The sequence below is a fragment of the Oncorhynchus nerka genome, linkage group LG22 (genome assembly GCF_034236695.1).
Source record: "Oncorhynchus nerka isolate Pitt River linkage group LG22, Oner_Uvic_2.0, whole genome shotgun sequence".
NCBI lineage: Eukaryota > Metazoa > Chordata > Actinopteri > Salmoniformes > Salmonidae > Oncorhynchus > Oncorhynchus nerka.
This window is the reverse complement of record NC_088417.1, coordinates 1038509-1052185: the sequence shown is the minus strand read 5'-3', so window position 1 is coordinate 1052185 and position 13677 is coordinate 1038509. Positions and strand designations below refer to the sequence as shown.

Genomic DNA, 13677 nt, shown 5'->3' with positions numbered 1-13677 from the left:
TCATTCAATATTCATCAATAATAAAAAAGCAGTTTCTGGCTAAAGAGAGAAGACTAACAAGGGAAATCTATGAACTAATAGTACAGGTAGACAGCAACAAAACGATACTACAGAGATGCAAAATAAGTTAGAGGAAAAACAAAAAGAACTTGAAGAACTTATTCAAGAACTATCTAATGTAATCTATTACAAAAATAAAGCAAACTGGATGGAATATGGAGAAAAATGCACACAATTCTTCCTGAATCTCCAATACAGGAACGCTAACAAAAAGAATTTGCAGAAACTCGTTACTGAAGACGGAGTCATCTATGATTCTCTGAATGATATTTTAAAAGAGGAAGCTAATTATTTCAGGTAGCTGTTATCTTTTCTGTCTCATCCTCTCCCACTGATTGAAGATTACGGTCAGGAAATCTCTCCAAATAGTATTTTTTTTAAATGGAAAATTAACAAATGTACAGAAAGATCAGTGCGAAGGCCAAATTACAGAAGAAGAACTTCTTGAGGCTATTAATTCCTTTCAGTCTGGAAAAACCCCAGGGCTTGATGGCATACCGGTCGAGGTATATCAAGCCTTTTTCGGTATACTAAAAGCTCCATTGTTAGATTGTTTTAACTAGTCCTATAGAAATGGTGGTCTGTCAGGTACTCAGCAGGTAGGTCTGATTTCTCTGTTATTAAAACAAGACCCAGATGGCAAATATAAAGACCCAGTCATCATGAAACATCTAAGCCAGGCCTAGTATTCATAGCGGATTTTGAAAAGGCATTTTATAAAGTAAGACTGGATTTTATTTATAATTTTTTAAAATTTTCGGTAATTCTTTTATAAAATGGGTAAAAAATAATGTATAGCAACCCCAGGTGTAAAATGGTAAATAACGGCTACTTCTCAGAGTTTTGAATTGTTTAGAGGAATTAAACAAGGGTGTCCGCTGCCACCATATCTATTCGTTATGGCCATCAAAATGATAGCTATTAAAATCAGATCCAATAACATTAGAGGATTAGAAATCCAAGGCTTAAAAACAGAGTTGTCCATGTATGCTGATGACTCAAGTTTTATATTAAGTCCACAAGCTAGATCCCTGCAATGTCTCATTGAAGATCTAGATAACTTGTATGTACTTTTATGTACTCTCTGGACTAAAACCTAATTATGATAAGTGTACAATATTACGTATTGGATCTTTAAACTTTTACATTACCCTGCAGTTTACCTATAAAATGGGCTGATGGTGAAGTAGACATACTTGGTATTCATAACACAAAATATATAAATAAGCTCTCCACAATGAATTTCAATACAAAACTTGTAAAAATAGACAAGATCCTGCAACCATGGAGAGGTAAATACCTGTCTAACATGCTGATTTAGTAGCATGCTAGTTAGTAGCAGTACAAGTACTGAGTCGGCGCAAACATAGCTAGCTAATACAGCCTGATTCCAGTACAAAATATATAACATTTTACATATCCATGATGGCGTAGCAGTCGGACGTGTGTTTGTCTTGTCCTGTGTAAATAGTCTGTTTTGTTTTTTCGTATATATTTGAATCTCCCTTTCCATCTATGAACTAAATATACTTTCCTGCAACCCACCTCACCCAATGTGGTACGGATCTGCTATTTTTATACCTAATAACCGGTACCTCCATCAGGAGCAAGCCAGCTAACCAGCTACTAGCTATTCGTCTTTGTTAGCCACTACTAGTGGTCTTCACCTTTAGCTCGGACATCAGCCAGCTTTAGCTCGGACAATACCTGCCAGTCTGCACAGCGCAATATCAACCCAGAGCATATCGGACTGTTTTCTCTACCACATCACCAGATTCCTGCCGCAAGCTCTGGACCATTACACCAGATCATCGCAGCTAGCTAGCTGCAACTGAGTGGCTAATGTTGGCTAACGCCTCTGTCTCGAAGCAAGCACCAGTTAGCCTTGAGCTAGCCTCGAACCAGGCCCATCTCCCGGCTAGCCAACGAAGTAAACAAGCTAATTCTTGGGCTACAATACCTCTTTTGGCAGTTTGCATTGACCCGTTATTGTCGACAAGGAGCCCCGCCGATCCATCACGACTGGTCTGCCGACGTAATTGTCCGATGTGGTTTCAACAGGCTTTTCCGTTGCGATGTCACCGAAGACCCATCTGCCAACCCCGGCCCGCTAGCTTTCTGAACGCTGTGTCTCCCGCTCGCCTAGCGTGACTACCGAACGACTCCCTGACTCACCTATTGCTGCTCATTGGACCCTATGATCACTCGGCTACACAGCTGTTGCCTCACTAACACGGTACCTCATTTTGTTAATCTGTCGGCCCCAGCCTCGAACTCAGGATCTGTGTGTACCTAACTGACCCTCTCAGCCCATTCATCGCCATTTACCCGTTGTTGTCTTAGCTCTACCAATCAATACCAGTGATTGCTTTATGCCTCTCTCTAATGTTAATATGCCTTGTCTACTGCTGTTTTGGTTAGTTGTTATTGTTTTATTTCACTGTAGAGTCCTGCTCAACATGCAAACATGCTCAACATTAGATAGCTCTTTTGTCCCACCCCCCACACATGCGGAGACCTTACCTGGCTTAACTGGTGCCTCCAGAGATGCAACCTCTCTCATCGTCACTCAATGCTTAGGTTTACCTCCACTGTACTCACATCCTACCATACCCTTGTCTCTACATTATGCCCTGAATCTATTCTACCACGCCCAGAAATCTGCTCCTTTTATTCTCTGTTCCCAACGCACTAGACGACCAGTTCTTATAGCCTTAAGCCGTACTCTTATTCAACTCCTCCAATGTTCCTCTGGTGATGTAGAGGTTAACTCAGGCCCTGTAGCCCACAGTACTACTCCTATTCCCCAGGCACTCCCATTTGTTGACTTCTGTAACCGTAAAAGCCTTGGTTTCATGCATGTTAACATCAGATGCCTCCTCCCGAAGTTTGTTTTATTCACTGCATTAGCACACTCAGCCAACACTGATGTCCTAGCCGTGTCTGTATCCTGGCTTAGGAAGGCCACCAAAAATTCTGAAATGTACATCCCCAACTACAACATTTTATGTCCGGATAGAACTGCCAAAAGGGGCGGAGTTGCAATCTACTGCAGGGAGTTCTGTCATACTATCCAGGTCTGTGCCCAATCTACTGCAGAGATAGCCTGCAGAGTTCTGTCATACTATCCAGGTCTGTGCCCAAGCAGTTCGAGTTTCTACTTTTAAAAATCCACCCTTCCAGAAACATGTCTCTCACTGTTGCCACTTGTTAGAGTCCCCCAGCCACGGACACCACATGTGAATTGATTTCCCCCCATCTATCTTCAGAGTAATCTGGGATATGCTTAACACCCCAGCCATCCTACTATCCAAGCTAGATGACCTCATTCTCACACAAATGATCAAGGAACCTACCAGGTACAACCCATAATCTGTAAACATGGGCACCCTTATTGATATCATCCTGACCAACTTGCCCTCTAAATACACCTCTGCTGTCTTCAACTAGGATATCAGCGATCACTGCCTCATTGCTTGCGTGCGTAATGGGTCTGCGGTCAAACCACCCCTCATCACTGTCAAACGTCCCCTAAAACACTTCAGCGAGCAGGCCTTTCTAATCGACCTGGCCCGGGTATCCTGGAAGGATATTGACCTCGTCAGTAGAGGATGCCTGGTTGTTATTTGAAAGTGCTTTTCTCACCATCTTAAATAAGCATGCCCCATTCAAAAATTTAGAATGAAAAACAGATATAGCCCTTGGTTTCACTCCAGACTTGTCTGCCCTTGACCAGCACAAAAACATCTAATGCGTCCTGAAATAGCATTGAATAGCCCCCCCGATATGCAACCTTTCAGGGAAGCCAGGAACCAATATACTCAGTCAGTTAGGAAAGCAAAGGCTAGCTTTTTCAAACAGAAATGTGTATCCCGTAGCACTAATTCCAAAAGGTTTTTGGACACTGTAAAGACTATGGACTTATTTTGGACTTAATACTTATTTTCCACCATAATTTGCAAATAAATTCATTAAAAATCCTACAATGTGATTTTCTGGATTTTTTTTCTCATTTTGTCTGTCATAGTTGAAGTGTATCTATGATGAAAATTACAGGCCTCTCTCATCTTTTTAAGTGGGAGAACTTGCACAATTGGTGGCTGACTAAATACTTTTTTGCCCCAATGTATCCATCCTGCCCTGCTTTCCAAGGTCTTCGAAAGCCAAGTTAACAAACAGATCACCGACCATTTCGAATCCCACCGTACCTTCTCCACTATGCAATCTGGTTTCAGAGGTGGTCAAGGGTCACCTCAGCCACGCTCAAGATCCTAAACGATATCATAACCGCCACCGATAAAAGACAGTACTGTGCAGCCATCTTCATCGACCTGGCCAAGGCTTTCAACTCTGTCAATCATCACATTCTTATCGGCAGACTCAATAGCCTTGGTTTCTCAAATGATTGCCTCGCCTGGTTCACCAACTACTTCTCAGACAAAGTTCAGTGTGTCAAAACGGAGGGCCTGTTGTCCGGACCTCTGGCAGTTTCTACGGTCGTGTCACAGGGTTCAATTCTTGGGACGACTCTTTTCTCTGTATATATCAATGATGTCGCTCTTGCTGCTGGTGATTCTCTGATCCACCTCCATGCAGATGACACCATTTTGTATACATCTTGCCCTTCTTTGGACACTTTGTTAATTAACAAACCTCCAAACGAGCTTCAACAACAACTAGTTTCAATGCCATACAACACTTCTTCCGTGGCCTCCAACTGCTCTTAAATGCCAGAAAAACTAAATGCATGCTCTTCAACCGATCGCTGCCTGCACCCACCTGCCCAACTAGCATCACTACTCTGGACGGTTCTGACATAGAATATGTGGACAACTACAAATACCTAGGTGTCTGGTTAGACTATAAACTCTCCTTCTAGACTCACATTTAGCATCTCCAATCCAAAATCAAATCTAGAATTGGCTTCCTATTTCACAACAAAGCCTCCTTCACTCATGCTGTGAAACGTACCCTCGTAAAACTGGCTATCCTACCAATCCTTGACTTCGGAGATGTAATTTACAAAATAGCCCCCGACACTCTACTCAGCAAACTGGATGCAGTCTATCACATTGCCATCCGTTTTGTCACCAAAGCCCCATATACTACCCACCACTGATCTGTATGCTCTCGCTGGCTGGCCCGCGCTACATATTCGTCGCCAAACCCACTGGCTCCAGGTCATCTATAAGTCTTTGCTAGGTAAAGCCCCGCCTTATCTCAGCTCACTGGTCACCAGAGCAACACCCACCCATAGCACGCGCTCCAGCAGGTATATTTCACTGGTCATCCCCAAAGCCAACACTTACTTTTGCCGCCGTTCCTTCAAGTTCTCTGCTGCCAATGACTGGAACAAATTGAAAGAATCTCTGAAGCTGGAGTCTTATATCTCCCTCTGTAATTTTAAGCATCAGCTTTCTGAGCATCTTTCCGATCACTGCACCTGTACACAGCCCATTTGTAAATAGCCCACCCAACTACCTCATCCCCATATTATTACTTACCCTCTTGCTCTTTTGCACCCCAGCATCTCTACTTGCACATCATCATCTGTACATCTATCACTCCAGTGTTAATGCTAAATTGTAATTATTTCCCCCCTATGGGCTATTTATTGCCTTACCTCCCTAATCTTACTACATTTGCACACACTGTATATATATTTTTCTATTGTGTTATTGACTGTATGTTTGTTGTTTGTGTTGCACTGCTTTGCTTTATCTTGGCCAGGTTGCAATTGCAAATGAGAACTTGTTCTCAACTGGCCTACCTGGTTAAAAAAATATATAAATATATTTGAGACGACTGTACAAGCATCAATATTCATCACTGCTGAAGTGAAACCCATCCTTTCATGGGGAATGCTGCTTTTTAGTTAGCTTTGCGACAGTATCAAAAATACATTTAGGATTGTTCTTATTCTCCTCAATTAGTTGGTAAAATAGGATGATCGAGCAGCAGTGAGGGCTCTTCGATACTGCACGGTATTGTCTTTCCAAGCTAGTGCCATGACGTTGGCCTGGGGGTAGGTTTATGACAGTCATAAATACCTCTTCCCCCACTTTGTCCTCTCTCTACCCTACTGATGTGAAATTTGAAAACCCCTTGGTTAACATAGAGATTCTGGGAACATCAGAAGGTGAGGGGAAATTAACTATATTCTGGTAATCCGACCAATTGAACATATGCGGTGGTACTTAATGAATATGATGTCAGTTCGGTTGTCATCTGAGACATTCTCATCAATGATAAGATGACATAAACTCTACAGTGGAAAGTCTGCACATTGTAGTTATCGGATTCACATGGAATTGTTGTTCAATTTAAATTTAAACACGACCTTCCATCTACCACCAACCTACTGAAGAGCAGCTCAGAGTAAATATTTATTGCATTTTCCTTTTCCAAATGGGCGGTAATTTAGAATGCATAAGATACTGTATTTACGATAGCACAGCTTCTCCCTTTGTTCCTCAGTCTTCCCAGCTCTTTCACTCAAACCCAGCCCCTTTTCTTTTGCGTAACCAGCTGTCATATCTGTTCCGCCCACTAGGGACGTTTTCCTTTATGACGTATTTTGTAATCACGGTATAATTAATTCGGTGTATATGTAATTCTGTGTGATTAGTTAGGTATTTAGTAAATACATAATTAAACCCAATTTTGTATTGCTGATTCAACTTGTTAGCCAGGGTTCGTGAAGATAACCAAGAATTTACAACTTTCAGATGAGACTGAATGAAGGTGACGATTAATATTGACTGCTATTGATGTAAAATATTACAAGGTCTTTAAGAGTTTATTCGGAGCATAACAGCTCTATAAATATTATTTTGTCCTGCCCCGACTCTCTAGTTAATTACATTTACATCATTAGTTCAATCAGGTAATATTAATTACGGAGAAAGGATTTTATAGAATAGCATGTCATATCACTTGATCCGGCATAGCCAAAGACACGACACTAGTCAGAAGACTTCCAATTTGGAGGAGGCTTGCTTCATGGCTCGGGTATTTTCTGAATACCAAGGAGCTCATTTCTTGTGACAAATGTTTTTTGTTTTTAGGGGTGTGACTGCATCTAGCGTATTTCACAATGTTACATTTAGATCCTCGGTTAGGTGGTTAACTGACTTTCCTACTCCGACGTAGGTGGAGGGAGTCTGGAAGGGAATTTAGGAATCTTTGGGTTGTCTGAGAATTTATAGCGCGGCTTTTAGTAATCCTTGGTTGGGGTCAGAGCAGATTATTTGTTACAAATGTAATAAAATGGTTTTCCGAAATTCCAGGATTATGAGGAAAAACCTTTCAATCCACAATATTTATTCCACAGGACAAAACTAGATCCAGGGTATGACTGTGGCAATGCGTAGGTCCGGAGACATGTTGGACAAAACCCACTGAGTTGATGATGGCTCCGAAAGCCTTTTGGAGTAGGTCTGTGGACATTACACCTCCTCCTCCATGCTTTACAGTGGGAACTACACATGCGTAGATCATGCGGTCACCTACTTCGCATCTCACAAAGACACGTGGTTGGAACCAAAAATCTCAAATCAGATCAAAGGACAGATTTCCACAGGTCTAATGTCCATTGATCATATTTCTTAGCCAAAGCAAGTCTCTTCTTATTGTTGGTGTCCGTTAGTAGTGGTTTCTTTGCAGCAATTCGACTATTACATTTACATTTACATTTAAGTCATTTAGCAGACGCTCTTATCCAGAGCGACTTACAAATTGGTGCATTCACCTTATGACCTCCAGTGGAACAGTAGTGCATCTAAATCTTTTCAGGGGAGGGGGTGAGAGGGATTACTTTATCCTATCCTAGGTATTCCTTAAAGAGGTGGGGTTTCAGGTGTCTCCGGAAGGTGGTGATTGACTCCGCTGTCCTGGCGTCGTGAGGGAGTTTGTTCCACCATTGGGGGGCCAGAGCAGCGAACAGTTTTGACTGGGCTGAGCGGGAACTGTACTTCCTCAGTGGTAGGGAGGCGAGCAGGCCAGAGGTGGATGAACGCAGTGCCCTTGTTTGGGTGTAGGGCCTGATCAGAGCCTGGAGGTACTGAGGTGCCGTTCCCCTCACAGCTCCGTAGGCAAGCACCATGGTCTTGTAGCGGATGCGAGCTTCAACTGGAAGCCAGTGGAGGGAGCGGAGGAGCGGGGTGACGTGAGAGAACTTGGGAAGGTTGAACACCAGACGGGCTGCGGCGTTCTGGATGAGTTGTAGGGGTTTAATGGCACAGGCAGGGAGCCCAGCCAACAGCGAGTTGCAGTAATCCAGACGGGAGATGACAAGTGCCTGGATTAGGACCTGCGCCGCTTCCTGTGTGAGGCAGGGTCGTACTCTGCGGATGTTGTAGAGCATGAACCTACAGGAACGGGCCACCGCCTTGATGTTAGTTGAGAACGACAGGGTGTTGTCCAGGATCACGCCAAGGTTCTTAGCGCTCTGGGAGGAGGACACAATGGAGTTGTCAACCGTGATGGCGAGATCATGGAACGGGCAGTCCTTCCCGGGAGGAAGAGCAGTTCCGTCTTGCCGAGGTTCAGCTTGAGGTGGTGATCCGTCATCCACACGGATATGTCTGCCAGACATGCAGAGATTCGATTCGCCACCTGGTCATCAGAAGGGGGAAAGGAGAAGATTAATTGTGTGTCGTCTGCATAGCAATGATAGGAGAGACCATGTGAGGTTATGACAGAGCCAAGTGACTTGGTGTATAGCGAGAATAGGAGAGGGCCTAGAACAGAGCCCTGGGGACACCAGTGGTGAGAGCACGTGGTGTGGAGACGGATTCTCGCCACGCCACCTGGTAGGAGCGACCTGTCAGGTAGGACGCAATCCAGCGTGGGCCGCGCCGGAGATGCCCAACTCGGAGAGGGTGGAGAGGAGGATCTGATGGTTCACAGTATCGAAGGCAGCCGATAGGTCTAGAAGGATGAGAGCAGAGGAGAGAGAGTTAGCTTTAGCAGTGCGGAGCGCCTCCGTGATACAGAGAAGAGCAGTCTCAGTTGAATGACTAGTCTTGAAACCTGACTGATTTGGATCAAGAAGGTCATTCTGGGAGAGATAGCGGGAGAGCTGGCCAAGGACGGCACGTTCAAGAGTTTTGGAGAGAAAAGAAAGAAGGGATACTGGTCTGTAGTTGTTGACATCGGAGGGATCGAGTGTAGGTTTTTTCAGAAGGGGTGCAACTCTCGCTCTCTTGAAGACGGAAGGGACGTAGCCAGCGGTCAGGGATGAGTTGATGAGCGAGGTGAGGTAAGGGAGGAGGTCTCCGGAAATGGTCTGGAGAAGAGAGGAGGGGATAGGGTCAAGCGGGCAGGTTGTAGGGCGGCCGGCCGTCACAAGACGCGAGATTTCATCTGGAGAGAGAGGGGAGAAAGAGGTCAGAGCACAGGGTGGATGATGGCCTGATTCACTCAGTCTCCTCATGCTTGAACACCGTGAAGCATTTATTTTGGAATTTTTTTCAGTTAACTCTAATGAACTTATCCTCTGCAGCAGAGGTAACTCTGGGTCTTTCTTTCCTGTGGTGGTCCTCATGAGAGCCAGTTTAATCGTAGCGTTTGATGGTTTTTGCGACTGCACTTGAAGAAACTTTCAAAGTTCTTGACATTTTCCGCATTGACTGACCTTCATGTCTTACAGTAATGACAGACTGTTGTTTCTCTTTGCTTATTTGAGCTATTCTTGCCATAATATGGACTTGGTCTTTTACCAAATAGGGCTATTGTCTGTATTCCACCCCTACCTTGTCACAACACAACTGATTGGCTCAAACATATTAAGAAGGAAGGAAATTCCACAAATGAACTTTTAGCAAGGCACACCTGTTAATTGAAATGCAATCTAGGTGACTACCTCATGAAGCTGGTTGAGAGAATGCCAAGAGTGTTTGCAAAGCTGTCATCGAGGCAAAGGGTGGCTACTTTGAAGAATCTCAAATATAACATATATTTGATTTGTTTAACAATTTTTTGGTTACTACATATTCCATGTGTGTTATTTCATAGCTTTTATGTCTTCACTATTATTCTACAATGTAGAGAATAGTCTAAAATAATGAGTAGGTGTGTCCAAACTTTTGACTGGTACCATATATATATATATATATATATTATTTATATAATAATATATATAGGATTATATATATATATATAGGATTAATATATATATATATATATATATATATTATATATATATTATATATATATATATATATATATATATATTAATCCTAGTAAAAATTCCCTGTCTTAGGTCAGTGAGGATCACCACTTTATTTTAAGATTGTGAAATGTCAGAATAAAGGTAGAGAGAATTATTTATTTCATATTTTATTTCTTTCATCACATTCCCAGTGGGTCAGAAGTTTACATACACTCAATTAGTATTTGGTAGCATTGCCATTACATTTTTTTAAACTTGGATCAAACGTTTTGGGTAGCCTTCCACAAGCTTCCCACAATAAGTTGGGTGAATTTTGGCCAATCCTCCTGACAGAGCTGGTGTAACTGAATCAGGTTTGTAGGCCTCCTTGCTCGCACACTCTTTTTCAGTTCTGCCCACACATTTTCTATAGGATTGAGGTCAGGGCTTTGTCATGGCCACTCCAATACCTTGACTTTGTTGTCCTTAAGCCATTTTGTCACAACTTTGGAAATATGCTTTGGGTCATTGTCTATTTGGAAGACCCATTTGCGACCAAAATTGAACTGATGTCTTGAGATGTTGCTTCAATATATCCGCAATTTTCCTACCTCATGATGCCATCTATTTTGTGAAGTGCACCAGTCCCTTCTGCAGAAAAGCACCCCACAATGTAATGCTGCCACCCCCGTGCTTCACGGTGGAGATGGTGTTCTTCGGCTTGCAAGCCACCCCCTTTTTCCTCCAAACATAACGATGGTCATTATGGCCAAACAGTTCTATTTTTGTTTCATCAGACCAGAGGACATTTCTCAAAAAAGTATGATCTTTGTCCCCATGTGCAGTTGCAAACCGTAGTCTGGATTTTTAATGGCGGTTTTGGAGCAGTGGCTTCTTCCTTGCTGGGCGGCCTTTCAGGATATGTCAATATAGGACTCGTTTAACTGTGGATATGGATACTTTTGTATGACGGCTGCGTGGTCCGATGATGTATATACTTATGTACTATTGTTTGTCCAGATGACCGTGGTACCTTCAGGCATTTGGAAATTGCTCCCATGGATGAATGAGACTTGTGCAGGTCTACACTTGTTTTTCTGAGATCTTGGCTGATTTCTTTTGATTTTCCCATGATGTCAAGCAATAGTAGACCTTGAAATACATCCACAGGTACACCTCCAATTGACACAAATTATGTTAATTAGCCTATCAGAAGCTTCTAAAGCCATGACATCATTTTCTGGAATTTTCCAAGCTGTTTAAAGGCACAGTCAATTTAGTGTATGTAAACTTCTGACCCACTGGAATTGTGATACAGTGAATAATAAGATAAACAAATCTGTCTGTAAACAATTTCCGAGATGTCCTAACCGACTTGCGAAAACTATAGTTAGTTAACAAGAAATGTGTGGAGTGGTTGAAAAATTACATAATTTTATAATATATATATATATAATATATATATAATATATATATATATACATACACACAGTGGGGCAAAAAAGTATTTAGTCAGCCACCAATTGTGCAAGTTCTCCCACTTAAAAAGACGAGAGGCCTGCAATTTTCATCATAGGTACCCTTCAACTATGACAGACAAAATGAGAAGAAAAAAACTCCAGAAAATCACATTGTAGGATTTATAATGAATTTATTTGTAAATTATAGTGGAAAATAAGCATTTGGTCACCTACAAACAAGCAAGATTTCTGGCTCTCACAGACCTGTAACTTCTTCTTTAAGAGGCTCCTCTGTCCTCCACTCGTTACCTGTATTAATGGCACCTGTTTGAACTTGTTATCAGTATAAAAGACACCTGTCCACAACCTCAAACAGTCACACTCCAAACTCCACTATGGCCAAGACCAAAGAGCTGTCAAAGGACAACAGAAACAAAATTGTAGACCTGCACCAGGCTGGGAAGACTGAACCTGCAATAGGTAAGCAGCTTGGTTTGAAGAAATCAACTGTGGGAGCAATTATTAGGAAATAGAAGACATACAAGACCACTGATAATCTCCCTCGATCTGGGGCTCCACGCAAGATCTCACCCCGTGGGGTCAAAATGATCACAAGAACGGTGAGCAAAAGTTTTAAGTGGGAGAACTTGCACAATTGGTGGCTGACTAAATACTTTTTTGCCCCACTGTGTATATATATACAGTATATAGTTGAAGTTGAATATATATATATATATGTATGTGTATATACTATATATATATATATATATATATATATATATACTATATACACACACAGTGCCTTTGGAAAGTATTCAGACCCCTTGACTTTTTCAACATTTTGACAAAGTGAAAATAGGTTTTTAGACGTTTTTGCAAATGTATTAAAAATAAAAAAACTGAAATACCTTTTTTACATAAGTATTCAGACCCTTAAGCTGTTTCCATTGATCATCCTTCATATGATTCTGGAGTCCACCTGTGCTAAATTAAATTGATTGGACATGATTTGGAAAGGCTTCACACCTGTCTGTATAAGATCCCAGTTGACAGTGCACGTCAGAGCAAAAACCAAGCCATGAGGTTGAAGTAATGGTCCATAGAGCTCAGAGACAAGATCGTGTCGAGGCACAGATCTGGGGAAGGGTACCAAAAACTTTCTGCAGCATTGAAGGTCCCCAAGAACACAGTGGCCTCCATCACTCTTTAATGGACGAAGTTTGGAACCACCATGACTCTTCCTAGAACTCGCCAAACTGAGCAATCGGGGAAGAAGGGCCTTGTCAGGGAAGTGACCAAGAACATAATGCTCACACTTTTTTGTTAACCAGGCAAGTCAGTTAAGAACAAATTCTTATTTTCAATGACGGCCTAGGAACAGTGGGTTAACTGCCTGTTCAGGGGCAGAATGACAGATTTGTACCTTGTCAGCTCAGGGATTCGAGCTTGCAACATTTTTGTAACTAGTCCAACACTCTTACCACTAGGCTACCCTGCCACCCCAAATGAGGAAGAAGATTCTCTGCTACTAATTTCACCACTTTTAGTCTTGAAATCTTTGGTTCTTTACTAAACTACTCACTCTGTTTCGCACATGGCTTCACATGTGAATCCTTAAAGAGATGGATGAGGTCATGGTTTAAGAGGTGGCAAGTATCCTAGTGGTTAGAGCGTTGGGCCAGTAACCGAAAGGTTGCTAGATCAAATCCCCAAGCTGACAAGATAAAAATGTGTCCTTCTTCCCCTGAACAAGGCAGTTAACCCACTGTTCCAAGGCTGTCAATGTAAATAAGAATGTGTTAAACAAAAAGAGGGTGTGAATGATGATCAATGGGTGGAGACAAAGAGGAACTCTCCAGTAGGTGTACCAAAACATTCAAGAGCCATTTTCTCAGAAGTGGGGTTACCAGTTTATCAACTTTCAAAGCAGAACTACTTTCCCATTCTTCTTCAACTGCAGTGTATGATATATGATTTTCTAGCTCTAAGTCTGTACTTTTATCA

At 42.2% G+C, this 13677-nt stretch overlaps 1 protein-coding gene across 1 annotated transcript in view; it reads right to left on the bottom strand.

Annotated features, from left to right (window-relative positions):
- The window catches only part of LOC115122774 (1-phosphatidylinositol 4,5-bisphosphate phosphodiesterase delta-1-like), a 118823-nt gene that overhangs the window by 13250 nt on the left and 91896 nt on the right, over positions 1 to 13677 (bottom strand). The gene's annotated exons all lie outside the window — the stretch shown is intronic.